This window comes from Pelodiscus sinensis, chromosome 1 (assembly GCF_052426305.1).
Source record: "Pelodiscus sinensis isolate ZL-2025 chromosome 1, ASM5242630v1, whole genome shotgun sequence".
In the NCBI taxonomy this organism is placed as follows: Eukaryota; Metazoa; Chordata; order Testudines; family Trionychidae; genus Pelodiscus; species Pelodiscus sinensis.
Window position 1 is genome coordinate 197,260,966 of NC_143052.1, and position 22,335 is coordinate 197,283,300.

The following is a 22,335-nucleotide window of genomic DNA, read 5'->3' on the forward strand; positions in this document are numbered from 1 at the left end:
CACGCTAATTTAAGTCAGGAGGCTTTGGCATGGATTCAAGACATTTCCTTCCAGCTGACATCTGCTAAATGATTCTGGATGATATCTTGTCTAGTCCTTTCTGATCACATTTGTGTTTTAAAAGACTCCCAGGGACACTTTAAACTGGTAGACCAAAGGATGCATCCATGGAAATGCCAGACAAGCAGTCTAGGAAAAGGCCTTTGTGATTACTAAGGGTGTGTCTAGACTACAGGGTTTTGTTGACAAAAGTGGACTTTTGTCGACAAAACTAAACCTGCGTCTACGCTGCCGCTGAGTTCTGTCGACATAACGTTGACAGAACTCAGCAGTTTTGTTGATGCTGGTAAACCTCATTTTATGAGGAATAACGCCTTTTGTTGACAGAGTTCTGTCGACAGAAGGCATTATTGCATCTAAACTGTCCTTTGCGTCCACACTGTTATGTCGACAAAGCAGCTTGCTTTGTCGACAGAACTGGCTGTAGTCTAGACGCTCTTTGTCGACAGAAGCTTTGTCGACAGTATCTGTTGACAAAACTTCTGTCAACAAAAGCCTGTAGTCTAGACGTACCCCAAGGGACCAAGGGACACAGAGCCAAGTTAGATTACTGAGTAGTTCGGTAAGCCAAATGTATGTACTTGTTGCAAATTGTTATTGCTCAGTAGCTAGGTATGGCAGAATTTATTTTTTATATTTTCAATGGATAATATTGGATTTATTTTTAATCATTTTTTTAGATTTTTATTTATATGTTCACAGTTGCACAAAATTACGGCTTTTAAGCATTTTTTCTGTTTCTTATCTAAGTTTTCACAGTTGGGGGAAATGTATAGGGGAATCAGACAATTACGTAAGAATAGTAGGTGCTGGGATTCAAGAATTTAACTTCTAATATACATGTTAAAACACTAGCTTCAGAGGGGTAGCCGAGTTAGTCTGTAACTGGAAAAACTTAAACAACGAATAGTCTAGCAGCACCTTAAAGACTAACAAAACATGTAGATGGTCTCATGAGCTTTCGTGGGCACAACCTACTTCTTCAGATGAATGGAGTTATTAAAGGTCCAGTTTCTAAATAAATACGGGATGGGGGGAAGGAAGAGAGAAAGGAAAAAACGGGGGGGGGGAAGTAATTAGGAGCAAAGTGTGAAGAAATTCCAGGGGGCGTACGAGGTGACCCAGCCCCCCTGCCCCCAGCCGGTTTATCTCCCCTCCCCCCAAGAAAGAGCCTGGTCCATCCAGAAACAAAAATCAGAAAATACCATGTGAAATGTCCAGTATTTTCTTTTTTTTCCTTGCTTGGGCAACCTTTTTTTTTTTTTTTTTCCTCAACAAATTTTCCCCTGGAGTCCCAGCACCTTTTTTTTTTTTTTTTTTTTTAAACACTGGTTCCTGGAATTAAGGGCCCACAACTGTTTTTCGGCCCTGGTCAGTTCCTTTTTTTTTCTTTGCTCAACAAGTTTTGCTGCTATTTTTTTGGGGGGGGAGGGAAGGGGGCTTGAGGGTTTCTCAGAAGTCAAAAAGGGGGCATGATGCTGAAAAGTTTGGGAACCACTGAATTAGAGTGTCCATGCTACATGAAGTTGATAGAGAAGGTGCAAATTGTTCTTAAGTACCCATTGTTTGGTTTTTCATGTCATTGGGATGTGGAATATAGTAGGCCATCCAGCCAATGTCTTTATTCATACCTTTATTAAAACATAAATTGTCAACGTTACATGCCAAATATACAAAGTAAATGGATTTAAATAAACAAATCAGACCGGTTTTTACTATTCATTCACCAGTAGTAATAATATCGAATTCAAAAGTCTACATCACTTGGAATTTCACTGCAGGAAGATCTCCAGCAGCATTTTTTTTACTTTGCCTATCTATACATTTTTCTTATTATCATCTGAAATATTATTTCAGCAGCTTTTGTGTATATGCTGAAATCAATGCTTAATGATATTACCAATAAAAATCTAATCAGCTGATTGTAGCTAGCAGGGTAGATCCGAGGAAAAGAAAATCTGTGCAGAGAAGAAAGAGTCAAGTTCTTATTTTAAAAAAGGGCTGAGACTACAGGGAATCGCTACTAATTCAGAGATGACCCTGCAGGACCTCTAATTGAAGATGTTTTTGTTTCAAAACCTCTCCATAATACATTACTACAACTAAATGCAGTGTGGCTGCCACCTTGGAATTGCTTTTTCTGAGGATGAGTGTCTATGACTTTTAAATACTTTAGGAATTAAAAAGTTAAAATAATCAGAGCTTAGTCTCAGATATTTGTTCTCTCTCCTTACCTCCCTTAAGAACATAAGAACAACCATCCTGGGTCAAACCAAAGGTCCACTTACCCCAGTATCCTGTCTTCCAACAGTGGCCAAGGCCAAGTGCCCAAGAGGGAATGAACAGAACAGCCATTCATAGACCTATCCTCCATGAATTTATTTAGTTCTTTTTTGAACCCTGTTATAGTCTTGGCCTTCACAGCATCCTTTGGCAGTTTCACAGGTTGACTATAATTGTGTGATGAAATACTTCTTTTTGTTTGCTTTAAACCTGCTGCCTATTAGTTTCATTTGGTGACCCCTAGTTCTTGTATTATACGAAAGAGTAAATAACACTTCCTTATTTACTTTCTCCGTACTGGTCATGATTTTACAGACTTCAATCATATTCCCCCTTGGTTGTCTCTTTTCCAAGGTGAAAAGTCCCAGTCTTAATCATCTCTCCTCCATATGCCAGCCATTCTATACTCCTGAACATTTTTGTTGCCTTCTTCTGAACCTTTTCCAATACATATTTTTTGAGATGGGGTGACCACATCTGCATGCAGTATTCAAGGTGTAGGCATATCATGGATGTATGTAGAGGAAACATGATATTTCCCTTCCACCCTCCATTGACCACCAACCTAACCCCCTTGGAATTTTTCTCTCATATTTGTTTCCATGTGTGGCAATTTCCTTTTATGGCCCTATAGCGCATGTAGATCTCCCTGTGTAAAGAGGCAATGTGGTCTAGTGGGTAGGACACTAGACTGAAGGACTAAGGAAGCCATGGATTTTATTCCTGACTGTTCCGAACTACTGTATTCAATAAACAACATCAAACACTAAAAATTAGAACTTTAAAAAAATTAAAGATGTATTAAATCAGGATAGACACTAGTCTTATAATAGACACTAGTTTTATAGTCTCTGCCATGGGGCGCCTCTTCACCTACCCTAATGCCAAAGTTACAAATAAGGTGACTTTCTTACAGGTGTGTTAGCTGCCAACTGGATGCTCTGCAATAATGTTTCTACAAGTTGTCTCTTGCCACATGCACTCTGAGCACGCTGTTCTAAACAACACTGTTGTGCTGTGTTCTATACGGTATATGCAGTATCTGTAGGTTGCACTGCTCAATTTGTAGCTGTGCCATTTCCATTTTCCTCTATTATTCCTACAAGCTGGTTGTACCTGTTAACCTACACTGACTTCTTTATTCAAACTTTTAAGGCCTTAATTAAATGTTTTTCAGTGGTTTTCAGACTCCTCTCTTGCTTCCTATATAGATTCCAACAATATGACCAGAAGTCTGGTTCCATTCTGTTGACACACTTTACAGCTGTAATTTCAAATGTTAACATCAGCCACAAAAGGAACATGTTTGTTGCATAAATTATTAGAACTAAAATAGCTAAAACATTGCCTCATATAGACCTAGTCGTTACAATGCTTAATAGTCAATTCTTCCACATGCTTCTGAAGGCCTTCCTTAGGGTGTTGGCCAGAGCTGTGTGTCCTTTTTGACTGTAGTTTGAAAAGGGCAGTGTCAAACTTCTTTATGTAAAATGTATGTGAATAGTCTAGACAGGCAGTGGGATTTGAGCCAGTTACTGAAAACCCACAAAGACTCATAATACTAATTGAGGCCAAATGAATAAAATGGAATCTGTGGCAATACAAACAACTGCCAGTCTACCATATGGGGACAAAACTCAAGCTTCTTAGGACCATGAGTATGTCATTGCTGGAAAGCCCAGTTAAAACAAAACCTACTTAACAAATGGTCAACCCACCACTGAAGAGTTTTCAAGAAGGAGGTTTTCATTCAGACCACTTTATAGAATAGAACAGGTGATAACAGTTGAATACTAATATTGGGCTCAATAAGAAAGCTTTCCAGACATAACATTCCCACTGATTGCAATGCGTCTTTCATCTACTGATGGCCCAGGAAGGAGAAACCAGAGGACAGGATGAGCTGCTGGCTACAAAGACTAGCACAAAAATTGCGCTCCAAGAAGTTAAATCTGATCTCAGTATGACCTAGCTGAACTAGTATCAGATTGGCACTCAGGAAACCATAGTTATTTTCCCAGCTCTGCCATTGGTCTGATGGGCAACCTTGGGCAAGACTCCGTGCCTCAGTTTCCCCATCTGTAAGAAGAAAGCTAATGATAGTGACATGCATTGTAAAACATTTTGATTCCTGCTGATGAAAAGTGTTATAACAGTAGATATTATTTTATGTATCATTTTAAAGTATGTTTAGAATACAAACTTCTTCTTTGCTAACCACATCCAAATGTAAATAGATTTTGCTGCTAGCTACACTTCAGGAGTGGTTTCCTGGAGTAACATGAACCATCCTACCCCTCCTCCCACACACATTGGAATATTATTACAATGCATTTCTAAGGTAATCATTGGTATAGTGTCTAGGTACCCGTATGTAAATTAAAAGGATATTCACAATCTACCTAGAGAAGGAACCTCTTCCATAGTTCACCCTGCTTACTTGCTGAGAGTTGGGTCACTAAGGTAGCCTCTTGCCGAGCCATTGCTCTCCTGGGCTGCTACAGGACTGCTTTGTTGAAATATTATATTTGTATTATCATAGTGGCTTGGGCACTCTACAGATGCATTTAACAAAAAGTCCCTTTGACAATATTGTGAGATGAAATTTGCATCCAAACAACTAAGCAGAGAGGCAAACCTTTTCAAAAATATATATCTGCTTCTGGAACGTAATACCGACTGTGTATTCTTTCAGTTTCTTGACAGGATGTTGCCCAGTCTGTTCTTTTCCTTTGCTTCCTTCTAAGGCACGATTGTGGGGTTTGAATGGCTGTCTCGTTAAGTTATTCTCAAAGCTTTAAAATCTGGATGACTTATCCTTAAAATACTAATGAACCAGAATTGCCAATTCTGAATCCAGATCTGAAGACAACAGAATTTACAGGACATTCAGGATTTGGCCAATATATCTGTGCTTGCACCACTACTCATGCATACAGAGTCATAGAATGTGGGACCATCACAACTAGCACTCAGGACCATGGTTTCATACCTCATAAAACAGGTAGCACCTTCAACAGCAGTGTTCCATTGCGCCACATAGAGGCCATGATTCAGTGTTGACTAAAAGGGGAGTGTACCGCATGATGAATCACTGACATCCTTTCATCAACATCCAACATTTTCCTTGGAGGTCTCCCATCGAAGTTCTGGGCAGACTGGCAAATCTATTTAGCCTGATTTGATCAGAGGAGGTCATGGCCATAGGTGGTAAAATCCACAGCTAATTATTACAAGACATGTTTGAAAAGAGGAAAGTGTTGACTTATTTGGGGAACAGAGCTTGTTTACATAATATGTGAAAGGGCTTAGTATGTGAAACTCCTGGGGTACATTCTAGAATGCTGGGCTTTGTGTTTCTGAGGGAAATCTTGGTTGTTAACCCAGGAGTAAGAACACACAGGTAAACTTTGCTTCCTTTCACAAAAACTGCTCTGGGATTACTTGATCTGGCTTACTCTGATTGTGATATTATCCTTCACTTTTGTCGGAGGCATGAGGGTCGCTGTACAGATATTAATTCCACAGTGTTCTGCTGCATCTTTTATTATGCTGTCCCCCACTTCACTTCCTCCTCTCCCTGCTTTTTTTTTTTTGTTTGCTCCCTGTAAGATGTAGTCCTGCTTGAGAAAATAAGGGGAGGTACTGAAGAGTTTAACTCCATATTGTGTTATAGTCCAAACATTACATTTTTCTCTCTCATTTGGATTCTTGAATCTAACATACATATCTCAGGCTTGGATTTTGATAACAATTATTCTGTTACAGGTTGTGTACAATGTGAAAATATTGATTTCCTAAATGTGATGAAATGAAGAAAAGGAAAACTTAAGTTGAATATCAGGAAACGTTTATTGGCAGATTTGTTTTACAGCCTAATTAATCTGTGTCTCAAGAGAAGAAGTGGAAGATGTTGAATGTTTAAAACTTGATTGAGTGATGCATTAATACATGTCCACAAGTGAACATTCTTGCAGTAGAATGGGAAATATTGAGACTGCTTAACAGGTCTCTCTTATCACTCACACCTATGTTTCGAGCAAACCAAAAATGTTACATTTCCCCGTTTCCCCCTCTTTTGATAGTGGTGCTATGTTTGAAAAGAGAAATTGCTGCCTATCCCATCAACTATTTTTCAATGCTGGGCTGCCACATATTGGTCTCCTTCATAAACCAGGTGAAATAGAGAAAACAATTCCAGTTTATTGACTCCTGCTATTAAAATCTTGCTTCATTGCTCTGTTTACAGTCTCAATTCATCGCTGGGTCTGGAGACAGGATTTGGTTATGCATAACACAAAGAAATCCTAATTAGCATGAAATTATTAGCTGCATTCCAGCGAGGTGTTTTAATAGCTCTTGAAAAAGTGTCAGAACAGAACCCTTATTAAATGTAGGGGAATTTGTATTTGTTTCTCTTTTGTTTATAGTGGCTTCTTTCTGGATTCTATAGAGGTGCAACAACGTTTTTGGAAAAGATGAGGAAAATTCCAAATAATTAATGAAATACTCTTTCAGCAAACTGAAAAAGAGCTTGTATATAACTATATTTTGTAGGCCCTCCTTGGAGTACTAATCTCTGCTCCTTTCTTTTACTTTTCCCCTTCTTTCTGCCTTGTAGACACCTGCAGCTACAATTGTCCCAGTTTCTCTCTACAGATGATCTCAGTTTTAGAGAAGAAAGATCCTTCCTAACTAAACAGTTACAGTTTTGCTTTTTAAGGGTTTGTGGAACTGTCTCATGAGAAACTGCTACATTACATGGTGAATTTAGTTAGCAATATGATCCACTAAACAACTAGGTTAAGACATCTTCCATTCATGGATCACCTAAATCAAGTTTCCAGAAGTGAAAAGCTTGCATCTAGATTCAGTGTCACCAGTTATGTTCTTAAGTGGATGCATGCAATAGTCTGAGGGTACAGTAAGTTAAATGATTTTCATTCTAATTAATGCTCTGCATTCACTTGTGCTAGCCAGACTTGGGCTATACTTCTCCTCCATCTTTAGAGGATACCACAAGCATTGTAGGCTGCTGTAGGAACCCCGGGCAGGTCTACACTACCACTTAAGTTAGCTTGCATCACTCAGGGGGCTTGGAAAAACATCTTCCTTCCCTCCCCGCTCTTCACTGCCCTGAGCAACCTGAGTTTTGTGCTATCATTAAGTCAGCAGGAAATGCTTTCCTGCCAACATAACTTCAACTTCTTGCCACGGCAGAGTAATTATACTGACAGGAGAGTGATCTCCCATCAGCATAGTGCATTTTCACCAGACACACCAGAGCTGCAGTGATGTAGTCCTGTAGAGTAAACTTGCCACCAGTCTAGGGCCTATTTCTTGGTTATCAAGGAGAAAGGAGGAGGCATGATTGAGGCATTCTTGGATCCTGGTAAAACCCAGGGTGCTTCAAAGCTCTTAGGAGCTCTGAGGGCTGCGGTAGTCTTCACTGGCAAATCAGCCGTGACATTAGAAGTGATTCTGGTGCAGGACTGAGTGAGAACAGCCTACCTCTCTCCCCCTTACTTTAGGTAGCTCTTGGACGGGAATGGGAATGCAAGTGTTTAAAATCAGTCCCTGTGCCAGGTCCATGTCTCATTTATGCAATTATACCTGTCTGCCCTGTTATCTTGTCCCACTCCCCATTTAATAGTTTATTCACCTATTAAATGACATCTGAACCCTGCACTGGGAGCTCTCTGGGCCAGTGTCGTACCTTTGCACAGTGCCGAATACAATGGGGCCCTGAGTCATCAGGCACAAGGCAATTGAGATAAATTCCCTTCAAGTTCTTGGGGCAGTGCAGATCCCGGGCCTGATTCTCTTTTGCCTTGCAGCTTGTGTTGTCGCTCGACACCCATTTCGGCACTACTAGCTCTCAGACATTGAGTGTTATGCTGTGCGCCTGGCAGCCTTAGCACATCTCCCCACAGCCCAGCTGAGATGCATTCAGCAGCAGGGCTGTGGTGACTGCTGGGTGTTACCTGCTCCCAGCCAGCTAGGGTGCTACCTGCTCTGCTCTCAGCTGGTGTGCAGCCAGATGAGCCACAGCAAGAGCTGAGCTGGTGGCACCAGCATGGTCTAGGGGCAGTGGAAAGAATGCTGGCGACACCAGGAATCTCCTCCTGCTTCCCCTTCTTCCCGCCCAGCACCCTATGCAATCACCATTAGGCATTCCCATACATACAGCCTCTCTCTTCCACCCAGCTGCCCACATGCTCTCCCACACATACCACCACCCGTCACACAACTCTGGGTCTCCCCCTATCTTGCATCATGTAGAAACCCTTCAAGCCCATTGCCTCAGCCCTTGACTGAGCCAACCACCCTAATTCCCCCTCTAGCTCCCTGGGTACCTCTTCATTCAGGGCATCACCCTAAACTCCCACTGAGCTGTTCCAGGCACTTCTCCAGCCAGCCAATGGCTCCTGGCCATCCTCACCATGAACCTGACAGAAATGAGATGCAAGGCAGGGGTGAGTTAGACCCACTGACTTAGAGAGGCCCTCGGGACAAGTTCTCTTGTGATACGTAGACTGAAAAGAAGAAGCAGTAGAGTTTAATCCTTTGCACTCCATAAAGTAGCAGAGAGGTTTATTATTCTCCATCCAACCCCCTCCTCTCTTTGCTTTTCATTGTGTGCAGGAGCATTGCAATACACCCTTTTGAATGATAAAGACATAGCATGCTCATCCCAGTAGATGGTGCTCCTGAGTTGCACAAAAGCTCTCCCTGATAATCCTTCCATGTTCTTCTTAAAAGGATTAGAGCAAAGAAAAAATGTGGTTGTTTGTTAGAGATAGTTCCAAGGCACAAAGGGGATGCATAAAGTTATTTTCAAGGTCTTAGCTGCTATACAACTTGAGAAAGTACTCTACAACATTGCATTTCTTTAGTTAATTTTGGCACAAGCATTTGCAAAGGTAGGTTCTGAGAGGTTTTTTTTTATTCTCGTTGTTGCTGTTATTGTGTAAAATATCAGAAAGGAAGCGGGAACTAGAGTATTTTCCAATTTCAGAAGGACACCGCCAAGGTTAGTACATGAGACCAACAATACAATGCATAGTTTCTACTGCTTTGGAGGTACAGAGTGTGCCATTCCTCCCTTCATTCTGCCTGCCTGCTTCACTTTGACAAGATATATTCTTCTGAGCTTCATTCTAGTGAAATCCATTTGAGGTGGTATCATGGCTGTAGGGAAAAGTGCACCCGAGCTCTTTTGACTGCACTGTTTAAGTGACAACCTGGCTTCCTGCACTTGACCCACAGTGGAACCGTACTAGCCACCCATCCTCCAAAAGGATCTCTGGACTGCAGCCCCCTGGTTGCCAGCTGAGTTAATGATGCAAGCTCAGCATGGCTCTGGCACCCACTGCCACCATCAGGCCATTAACAGGAATTCTGTGTATTGCGAGGGTCTCCTGTATAACTAAAAATTCAATTTGATAATAAACTACCTTCATCTGCACAGTGCCTACAGTTATGTGTTTAGTTAATTAAAAAAAATTGGCACTGCTAAGTGGAGTGCAAGCCAAATTTACATTATAGAAGAATGCTATTATTTGATGGTACCATTATTAAATAATAAATGACAAAGCACAAGGGGGTCATCAAAGTCACAACGATAAAAATAACAGTGATAACAGCGAGGACAGGTTAGACATTTCAGAACTCGCTACTCAAGTATTTAAATTTAAGATAAGAAAAATAAAATCATGAAATTCATAGACCATTCAAACAACTAAAATAACAGCACTATAACCCTTAACAAACTTTGAGAATATATGTGCCTTGCACATTCCAACAGGAAATTTCAAGAATTAATAGAAATAACAGGTAGGTAGGAGGTGTGTGCGTGTGTGTGTGTGTGTGTGAAATATGCATGTTGGGGGAAGTGAGAGGGGGAGTATTCAGGGAGTGTGAGAAACACACACTCTGTGTGTGTGTGTGTGTGTGTGTGTGTGTGTGTGTGTGTGCGCATGTGCACGCACAGGAAGTGTCACAGACACTGTGTATGTGTGAGACAGAGGGTGATGGGTACACGCTTCTGGAGAGGGATGGCAGGTCTCATGCAGGTGTCTTGTCACCTGAGGACAGAGATGTGCCAATCTCAGAGCCCCAGGGAGGGAGCCTTCCGCATGCAGAAGTTCTGCAGCCGCTGCTGGTCGTCCCATCCCTGCAGGACGGGATGGTCCCACCAGTCCGAGTTCATATCTCTCTGCCAGAAGCAGCGTTCCATGGTGTCCAGGGGATTGAGAAGCATGTGCAGCAGCAGGAGCTGGGTGAGCAGAGCCTGCAGGCCACGCTGGGGTTCATCCTCCTGCTCCTGGTGCTGCTGAAGCAATATGCAGGCAGTTTAGAAGTAGTGAGTCATGAGATGCAGCACAAAGCCCATGAGTCAGTCACTGCTTTGCAGCAGCTCTGGCTCCATGTTGTGAGTGCTGTGGCATCCACATGGGCAACCAGACATAAGAAGATGCATGCCTACTGTGTCCCTTTTCTGTCCCACAAGCAGGGAGGCAGTGGAGAAATGGCTTATCAGAGGCGGCTGTAGAGAGGAGCCCCTGTAAGCACACGTTGCAGCTTGCCGGACCAAGCAGCCACAGGAAGTATTCAACCTGGGTGCCCTCCCCAGAGTGCTTCCGGGAGCTCTAAGTCTGAGGCAGGCCCCGTTCAATGTGCTATTTAGGACTAATTTTGAGGCTTCCCCAAAGAGAAGACATGCTAGTTCACATTAGTTAAATTGGGAGTGAAGTCAACTTTAGTAATTTTGAAATAATTTCCTAGTGTCGACATGGCCTTAGAAATTATCTAAACTGGGTTATTTTATAAACCGGAAATAAGTTTATTAGCTATGAATAATTATGAGAAGATGTATTTTAGTGGTCAAAGAGGTAGCAAACAGAACAAAGCAGATTAATGAGAAAATAATACAAAGCATGTAATCTAAGATAGATTCACTGGGAATTGGTTATGGATAATAATTTGACACCCTAGTTATTACTTCATCTAAAGTCCTTCACAAGCCAGGTGACTCTTGGCCTGGGTCCAGCAGTTTTTCCCTCCCTCCCCCTTTCAGTTATAGTTCTTTTGTTTCCAGAAGTTCTTAAGCATCTCTTTGGAGTGGCAACACTGAAGACAATCATTGTTTTATTCCCCTGCCCTATATGGAATTTCTGTAAGGCAGGAAGTCTTTGTTTGATTCCCCACCCCTCCATGGAAAAATACAGAATTTAAGATGGGTTCTAGTAGCAGGTGACGAGGTCACATATCTCTGTAGGGTACCTGTACTTGATGTTCCCTCTAACTTTTTCTGTCCATGTGCAGAATACATTTTGTTATGTGTACTGAGGGATGTGTGGATATGCACCACCAGCAGAAACACATGCTGTCAGCTATGTGTGCCGTGGGCCCTCTGCTGGTCAGCACCTGAATCTCTCCTGGGTGGCTATCCAAGTGCACAGCTTAGAGGGAACAGTTCCTGTAGCCATTCTTCACAGGCTGATCTATAGGTTCGCAGGAACACTAGCATATTTTACATTTCATTGTCTCTTGCTAATGGGCCATTAACACTGTCCGGCTTTTTCACTGTTGTACCTGAAGAGCTAGTAGCAGGCTTTACCCAACATGAACACATTAGTAGTATAAATCTACAGTCTGTATTCCTAATTCCAGAAACAGAAGTGATGCATGCATATGAATAAGATAATCATATTCAGTAAATCATAAGTTTTCCATAGATACCTTACATGAATCATCTTACAGAAAGCTTACCTCAGTTATGACATTCCATATCATAAGCATATTTTCATAAAGCATATAGAATGCCACAGCGTCTCACGGAAATCTAAGTAAGTAGAGTTACACGGAAGCTCAGAGAATATCTTCTGCACTGCCTGTAATTCAGTTTAATTATAATTAAAACTACATTTTTATTTTTACAGCTGAACTCTTAGCAAATATCGCTTTGCCATTCTTCAGTATTTCTATCCCTCAGAATTTGGCCCCAGGTTGCATGTATGCAGTAATTGGTGTGAGTTTCAGAAGACCATACAGTCAGCAATATTTATCTTTTCAAGTAACATTTTTGTACTTTTTGTTGTACCTATAATTAGTTTTTTATTATCCCAAACTTCTCTAGGCAACTGGAAATCAGGCGATTCTAGATGCAATTTGGAAAAATACAACTCTAAAACTTTAAATGACACAACAATTTACTACGCATTCGATATCTGCAGCATTGTGAGTGCTGCAGAATCCTTCTTTGGTGAATTTTATTCAGCATAACTAATGCCTGTGTCACACACGTAGTCCGTTCCCCATCAGTCATGCTGATGTAATCAATTTGGAAAGCATGGGAGTGCTACAGAAGAAAATACCTTTATGTCAAACCAAGCGTAAGAAAGCACATTTAAAAGTGGTGCTCAAACTAGAGTATTAAATCCATAAAGATTTGTTATTGTTATTGACTTTTTGAGATAATCCCAATATAACTCTCATAAAGCAGTGGATGTTGACTGGTGATTTTTAGCATGCCTAAGTTAAATGAGTAATGTCTCATCATTTCTTTAGGATAATATATTGTTGGTGAAAAATGTAAGCACTGATTAATGATCCTGGATTCTTTTGTTTATTAAAAAAAAGCATTACATATTATACAGTAAACAGATACTTCTTATTGTACATGTGTTGTTACATACTGCATCAAACTGATAGTATTCACTGGGAATGCTACTGTTTTTATTATTCCCCATACCAGTGCAGAGCATAAAAAGTGCCAAATGACAAGGTTCAGGCTTCTAGAAGAATTGCATACAAGACATCTACCTCCAAAGAGGCTGTGGTGATTAATTACTTAATGTTTTTAGCGTAGGCGTGTGCAGCACATTTCATTAGGGTGTGCACCCAAAGAATTTTGACCCCCATTAGCCACACCCCCTGACTCCCATTAGCCATGCCTCTGGAGGTAACACTCTCGGGGCTAGATGGACAGATGACTAGATGTAAAAGGTGTCATGTGACTCCCCTCCTCCCCCCAAGGACTTTTACCACCATCCTCCTACCAATAGGGATTAGTTTGACCCCCACCAAACTCCCCTCATGCAACTATCCTGCAATTACATTAACCCAATGTGTGTGACATTAACTCTGGGGCGGAGAGGCTGGGGGAAGTGTTCCCTCTAAGAGTTTCCTCCCATGAGCAGAATGAATTTTGTGTTGTGCACCAGTACTGAGGTCACGTGTCTTGTTTGGATGTGCCACTGTGGCACCCAGGTTATTAATAAATATTGTATAAACCTCTACCTTTTCCCTCTGCTGCCATGTCTCCTCCCCTTGCTCCATCAGCTCCCCTGGTGCCTGCTGTCCCCCCCCCAACCCCTCACCCACCTCTGCTGTCCTGATTCCTGCCCTTCTCACTGCCCTCAGCCTTCCTGAGACCTGCCCCCCTCCACCAGCCCTTCTCTCCCCCCTGTGCCCACTCCTCCAGCAGCCCCACTCTGATCATGTGAGCTACCCCATCTCATTCCCTCTCCTAACACCTCTCTCTACACACCTGCCCTGCCTCTCTCCTCTGGTACTGATCTCTCCCCTGCAGGTGTCTGCCCTTCTGCTTTACCCCCAGAATCCCCTGGCAGCTGCACCTTCCCTTACCCCTGCACCCTCTTGGTGTCTCCCCCTTCCCTCACTGTCCCTGCCCCCTTTGCCCTCTTTTTCCCTGATGCCCACCCCCTCACCACTCTCTGCCCCTGTTCGCCTCATGCCCCTGTGCCCTCACACATGCCTTGCTCCATCCCCGCCTTCCTCATGCCCACCCCTTCTTTCAAGCCTTCTCCCAGCACCTCTACTTCCCCTGGCTCTCCCGCCCTCATGCTGTCACCATTGAAAAATGATGAGCCTGCCTTTAGAAGGAAGATCCCTGCAACTTTGAGCGGGCTGAGTGAAGTGGAGGAGCCGCAGCTCCCGGCTCCAGCCAGCTGGCTTGGGAATGCGTGTGGGTGTGTGTGGGTGAGAGGGAAAGGGGCTCACGTGCACGCAGGAGAGAGCAAGCCAGACCCAGCACTTGGCAGGCACTAGGCAGGAGGCGGAGGCAGGAGGCAGCTGTAGAGGCGGCACCAGCAATGGGAGCTGGCAACTGAGGGGCGGCCAGGGGATTGCCCCAAGCCGGAGCCTGGGCAGGAGGCACCCACAGTGGGGGGCCCATTCAGTGACAGCACTAGGCTATTGGTGCCCCCTGGGTTCATTTGGGGCCGGAGAGGCGTCTCGTTTGTCCCTTGCGCTCCCACCGCAGCTGAGCTCTAGTGCCTGCCGAGCCCCCGAACTCTGCTCCAGTGAGCTAGGAGCCAGCTGCTGGGAGCCCCTTCCTCTCCCACCCCTTCCCTTTCCCTCCCCTACCTTACCTTCGGTTTCTGCCTTCCAGTTTGCGGGGCTGGAGTCTGTGATCGGGCCCCAGAAGTCCCCACAGCCCAGGCCCCAGCTGCTTCCAGGACTCCAGACCACATACGGAGCTGTGGTTTTAAAGTCCCGGGCCGTGATGTCACGCCCGGGAGTCTCCCCTTTCACGCATTGCACGGTGTTTCAGCATGCCGTGCATGCGCTCCCTTGGTCTTACAGATGGCCGGCGCACGGTGCCTGGAAATTTCCAGCAACAGCCAGCCAGCCCTTTGAAACATTAGGGTGTGCCCGAGCACACCTGGCACACCCCGTGCGCACACCTATGGTTTTTACTACACTGTGTATATATCACATGCTGGTAGGTGAGGGCTCCCAGGAATGCATATTTTAAGACTTAAGAATAGTATGCTAGGACTGTGGTGTGGAGGTGGTTTTCCAAAGAGCACACTAATTAGGCAAAGTAGAAGATCTGCATATATACAAGTGAAACAGGTGAAAATGTTTCTAGTGATAACTGAAAGCTAATTACTATCTTTACACAGCAATTGGCCAACAGCTATTTTGAATTTTATTAAAAGAGAGACTTAGGGTATGTCTACACTACAAAGTTAATTTGAACTAACAGCCGTTAGTTCGAATTAACTTTCATAAGCGCTACACAGGCAAACCGCTAGTTCGAACTTAATTCGAACTAGCGTAGCGCTTAATTCGAACTAGATAAACCTCATTCGACGAGGACTAACACCTAGTTCGAATTAAGTAGTTCGAATTAATTTGTCTCGTGCCATCCATCTCCAACCTTCCACAAACAGAGGCCAGGGACACCATTTCTACCCCCTGGCTAATACCACTCCATGGACCCAACCTCCATGAATTTATCTAACTTCTCTTTAAACTCTGTTATAGTTCTAGCCTTCACAGTCTCCTGCAGCAAGGAGTTCCACAGGTTGACTATTTGCTTTGTGAAGAACTTTCTGTTATTAGTTTGAAGCCTGATACCCATTAATTTCATTTGGTGTCCTCTAGTCCTTCTATTATGGGAACTAATGTAGAACTTTTCTTTATTCACCCACTCCACACCACTCATGCTTTTATAGACCTCTATCATATCCCCCCTCAGTCTCCTCTTTTTTAAGCTGAAAAGTCCCAGTATCTTTAGCCTCTCTTCATATGGGACCTGTTCCAAACCCCTGATCATTTTAGTTGCCCTTTTCTGAACCTTTTCCAAGGCCAAAATATATTTTCTGGGGTGAGGAGATCACATCTGTACACAGTACTGAAGATATGGCATACCATTGTTTGATATTTCCCCTCCTCCTCCTTCCCCTGGCTTCCCCCTTCCAGCTCCCTCCTCCCAGGTTTCCTCCTCCCCTCTCCTCCCCGCTCTCTTCCCCTCTCCCACCTCCTTTTCCCAGTCTCCCCAAGTTTTGTTCAATAAAGAGAGTTTATATTTTTGAACACACGTGTCCTTTATTTTGTACATCAGGCAGGGGGGCTAGGGAGGGATAAGTGGAGGGAGGTGAGGGAGGAATGGGGCACGAGCCCCCGATGGGGAGGACTGTGGTGGCTCTGCGGGCTCTTTGGGGTGGAAGCTCTCCTGCAGGCCCCCGATTGCTCCCCCTTCCCCCCCAGATGGCAGTCTGCGGCAAGTGCAGCTGGGCTGATGGCCGAGTGTGGGCATTCAGGGCACTCCAAGCCAGGACTGCTTTGCTGTTCCTCATCGAGTTAGACAAGTGAGCGGGGAACCCCTGAGAACTGTCTGTCCGGGGTGGGGGTCGGGTCCCTTTAAGCACAGCCCTCGGCTAGCCTGAGAGAGCAGCTCCATGCTCTAAGTCCTAATCTGATGCCCTGCCGGCACTGCTTCCGGCCAGCCTTAACCTCAGTTCAGGGTCCACTCAATGTGGACATGCTAGTTCAAATTAGCAAAATGCTAATTCAAACTAGTTTTTAGGTCTAGATGCACTAGTTCGAATTAGCTTAGTTCGAATTAACTAATTCGAATTAAGTTAGTTCGAATTACTGCTGTAGTGTAGACATACCCTAAGAAAGCAACAATGCTTTCTGGGTTGCTGTCTCAGAACTTGCCAGTGCTAGGATGCTCTAACACAATAGTTCTCAAACTTCTGTCTTGCAGGTGGGCTGCAGCTCGAGGCTCAGTTCCCCTCCCTGCAGCTGGGAGCCCATCCTGGCACTCCAGCCTATTGGTCTTACCCCCCACCCCTGTGAGGCTGGACAATCAGCCCTGGCTTCCTGCTCCAGGGAGGGGGGCGAGGAAGAACCCCAAGCCTTGTGGGCTGGACCCAGCTTACAGGGGGAGGAAGTGGCTCTCTGCACTGCTGCTCTCCTTCCCTCTTGGCTGAGGCAGTGAGGAAATTACTCACCTGAAGGCTTTCCCCACTGCTCCCATTGGCCAGAATTGCAGCCAATGGGAGCAGCGGGAGGTGGTGCATAGGAAGTGGTGCCTGGGAGCAGCGGGAGGCGTGGAGCCAGGTAAGCGACCTCCCATCCCCTTCATGCCCAGACCCTGCACTCTCATGGTCCTCAGGGGCCCCTCATCCTGCCAATACCCTGCATCTACTACCCAGGTTTAGAACAAATTACAGCCTGATTTACCTAGTAGCACAGGCTTAGAACAGAAATACTGGAAATTGTGTTGGCATTTTATTTTGATATAGACATTTCATCTGTTTTCCAGTTAAACTTGTTGCATGTTTGTTTCCTGACCTACCATGTTGTCATTCATACTGATATTGTTGAAGACTATTGTAGAGTATTGTGAAAGAAGTTGAAAATGGGACTTGGGCTACTAAGAAGCTGATTTTGTTCCCACTGAAATCAAGAACTGATTTCAATGGTGCAGCATCAGACACTTTTAAAAATGTAGCTATTAGTCTTATTGAGGCATTCAAAAATGCCTGTTTTTTAAAAGTGAAGCACATCAAACAGCTCGCATCAATTTCTTTATCTGGGGTCTCCATTCATACTTGTGGGAATCTGGCCATTAGGTATGCAAATTGACAACTCTCCAGAAATAAACAGCCCAACAGAATTGGGGGATTTTGTTACATTAATGGAAGATGTTATCTACTGCCAAAATTATATACAAACCCACTACCGTAGGCAAATTCACATTTCTGGAAAGCACAGTAATATAATACTAATGAAAACAAACACTCCTTTAGTTAGATATGTTTTGTATTACTTGAGTCTGTTATGCACATGTCAATGGAAACAAGACAACCAGGCCATAACATATTGGACCTAATCTATTTATCAAATCCCTAATCATAGAATCATAGAATACTAGGACCATGAGGGACCTCATGGCAGGATCCAGTACTGTCTAGACCATCCCTGATAGATATTTATCTAACCTACTCTTAAATATCTCCAGAGATGGAGATTCCACAACCTCTCTAATAACCATCTTTGAATTATGTCATGTACAGTAATAGTTACTCTATTATTCTTGCTTACAGATACTGTTCAGCCAACTCTATGTCTATTTTATAATTATAATCTTTCTCTGGTAAAGAGAACGGTCTACATTTTGTTTTTATGCTTTAGCATAAGGCCCCCGGATATAACAGTTAATTAATTAATTAATTAATTTTATTTATTTTACTACAGTAGAACCTAAAGGCCTCAGCTGAGATCCACACCCAATTGTAAGAGCTTTTCCCTGCTCCATCCAAAGAGTTTTCAGCCCCAAACAGACAAGATTGGCAAAGAGTGAAAGAGGAAACAGGTACAGAGAGCTGAAACAACTTGTCCAAAGTTACAGCTCAGGTCAGTGGCAGAGCAAGACAGAAACCCATGGTCCAATGCCTTGTCCACTTGTTATGCCCTTCTAGCATGATTGTGAACCATGAAGAACTATTCTTTGAGAACAGTTATTCGGCCAGTTATGCACCCCCCTTGTAGTAGCCCCATCTAAGTTGTATTTGCCTAGTTTAGTGATATAAAGATCATGCAAGACTGTATCAAATGCCTTACTAAAGTCTAGGTATACCATGTCCACCGCTTCTCCCTTATCCACAAGACTTATTATCCTGTCAAAGAAAGCAATTGGATTGGTTTGACATGATTTATTCTTTACTTAATACTGTCAAGCATGTAAATTCCTGTTTCATCTGCAATAAGTATCTGGCAATAACTCACAATATGAGCTACTGTGACAACTGCAGCTGGTTATATTAAGTATTTGAAATTCTTCATGAAACATAGAAAATTCAATTATTATATTTATATAATATAATATAACAGAACTGATTCATGTTCTGTGTGTCGGGTAATAACATGGGAAGATTCCATGTGCATCTAGACTGGCTTCCTAGTGCCTTCTTTAGACTCTACTATCCTGTAACCTACCTCCAAGTTCCATGCAGATTGCTACTGTGAAAGTAACAAGTAGACTTAGCAGGACCAGGAGGCTCTGGCTACTTGATTCCTGGGTAAGAGAACAACAACAATAGCCCTTGCCTACCTCAAAAAAGGAGAGAAGTCAAAAGAAAACAGGACTCAACTGACTACAGGGAAGGAAAAATGAGAAAGGAACAGGTGTGAGGTTACAGGTATAAAACAAGAGATCCAGAATGGGACATTATGGCAGAGAACCCCAGATAACATCCACTGCACTGAGGAGATATCCAGGAAATCGAAAGAACTCTATTTGGATGCACGAGTGCACATGCTCGTACAACACACTCTCATCTGGCTTCTCCTCATGGATTGAAAGATGGCCAGCTTGACTAACACCAGGAGCTGGTCAAGAAGAAGGTTCTAGCTGATACCTGGATACAGGATTTTTCACTTCCAGATCCTATCTGACTATGTAAGTGACCGAAGACCTCAGTCCAGTTTCTAGAGGATTATTATCTTTATCACAGACGAACTTCCATGCGTGTACTTAGAAAATCCAGAGAGTGGCATCCTGGTGCATCCTTTTTGCAGATGAAACAGAGCTCATGAGGGAGAGCCGAAGAAGGTTTAGAAAGGGGGAGGTATGTCTTGAAAGAAATGGCATGACATTCAACAGAAATAAGAGTATCTGGCCTGCATATTCTATTATACCTTACATAAGCAGGCAACAAGATTGTAAGTCTGGGTGGCCAGCCACTATCAAAGGCACAGAAATTCAAGTACCTAATTGCATAGTACAGGTGAACTGAACAACAAACTTAGGACAGGAAAGGCATAGACTAATGGAGAGAAGTGAGTGTCGTGATCTGCAAAAGAGAAACTTTTCAATTTGATGGCAAAGATCTACAAGTTGGTAGTTAGGCCTGCACTTTTGCATGTCTTTGAATGCTGGGCATTAAGGAAGAGACAGGCGCAGTTCTTGAATACCAGTGGAAATAAAACGTCAATATGAATGTTAGAGTTAGAAGGATGGAACGTGTGCGAGACAAATGAATTAGGGGACCATGAAGGTGGTACCAATTATAGAAAAGCTAAGAGAATCCAGGCTTAAAGGGACTTGGAATGTGAAAAGAATATTGGAAGAATATATAGGAAACAGGTGTTAGAGTTAGAAGTGGAGAGTCAGAGAAGGGTTTGTTAGAGCTCATATTGAAAATCAAAATGGAGTTTGTGAACTAAGGAGGACTTTAAAATGGAACCCAAGTGACTTTGCCACCAAAACATCATTTTGCACACAGCACGTGACTATGCACATGATACCATCAGGGTGCACATGGCACCAAATCTGCACAAGGCTCCTATCATGTGCACTTGTCACGCTATGTCTTTGCACTCAAAACCTTTGATGTTTTCCTGCCTTGGATTCTATAAAACCTCAGTTCCTGAGGCGATCGGGTCAGTTTTTCCTGTTCCACCTGGAGGAGAGTTGCTCGTTGTCGTTGTCTGGAGACCGTGGCGAAGGCTGGGATCAGCCCAGTGACGAACCAGACCCTACTCCACTACCACCAACAGGGTGCTCTGGTCCACAGTTGTGGCGACTGCTGAGCTAAGTGAACCTCAGCTACCTACTCCCACAGCACCGGATCGTGATACCACACAGACCTTCATTCTGTCAGTTGTGGCGAATGCCTTCCACAGCACTATCTACTCTGTGGTTCTTGAACAGTTTAGTCGTCCATTGCAAAAGCAGGGACTGATTACAAACTGAACTGTTTTTCACACTCGGAAGGACTCCTCAGTGTTCCTCCTCCGAGGCTAACAGCAGCCAAAGAGTAGAAGGTCCTGAGCTTCAGAATCAACAAGCCTCAGACAGAGTATAGTATTCTACTGTTTGGTTTTATCTGTACTATCTTCTGTTACATCTGTGGGTGAGGGGTTGATTATAGTCGGTGTTATATTCCATGCCATTTTATATTTTACCTGTTGTACTTTACAATATATTCATAAATTCTAAACATGTGTCTGTGTTTTACTGGAGTTGAGAAATCTGCCGGTGATTAGATACAGTAGTTTCCAGGGCATACCATCTTCTGGGACAAAGGCATTTACCATCAGTTAAGATCAGGCCTCTGCAAAATCCCTGTTAGTGTGCCTTTGCTAACAGGTTGAAAGACCCAAAACTAAATAAATGGGTGTCACAGAAAAGGATCTGATTATCTGTGAAGTTTCTGAGGCAATGCTTCAAGCCAAACAAATGAAGAAGAAAAACTCAAAGACCCAACCCCATATGGGACCAAGGCTAGCAGCTGCAGAAGAATTGCCTCTAATTATAGAAAACCATTGGTACAAATTGCACTATGCCTGTACCCTCATTAGTTTATTCAAGAACATATTTACTACCTACAATTTAAAACACTTGTTTCATTTTCCATCATCTGAGCCTTCACCAGTATTTAGTGATCAGACCTGATGGAGACCAAATACTAGCAAGTAATCCCAGATAGATCCAGTATATAGAAGAAATATAATGGGAATGTGATAGGATCTGGAGTTACTCAAAATTTTGTTTTGTTTTGTTACCTGTCAGCATTTCTGTGTGTTTGTATTAACAGGCCACCTTTCAGTACCTCTCTTTCTTTCTCCATTGCCATTAAAAATGGACTTTTTCAGCTGGAGCTAATTCTCAGGCCCTCCTCCTTAGTTTGGTCTGAATCCCCTCACACTCAAAGCCACAAAAGAATAATCAGCACTATTCATTTTTCTGAATCCACGTAATTGTGTGTGTCTGTGGGAGAGAGTGAGCATCCTGCTTTTCTATAGTGCAATGGAGTAAATTTGGAGAATGTCCAAAGATATGGTTACCAAAAAAAAATTAATGTTTAATTTTACAAAGTTTCCATATTCTTTCTAAAAACATTGCTTTTTTAAAATTACTAAACAGCACTGTGAATATTGATGGGCAAGAGGAAAAATGGAGGCCACATGAGGGCAGCAAATACTAAAATAATCTAATCCACTGTACAAGAGAGAATTCCAAAGGAGAGAGGGAATATATTGATCTCTATTTACATACCTGATGATTCCTGGCCATCTTGCATAGACCTGTTTCAAAATTATCACCATCTGTCAAGGAGATAGATAGAACATCATTTCTGTGGGTCTGCTTTTTAAAAAGATCACACTTTTTTGTTCTTGCTTGGGTCACTTTTGAAAAAATATAAAGGATGTGTGTGTGTT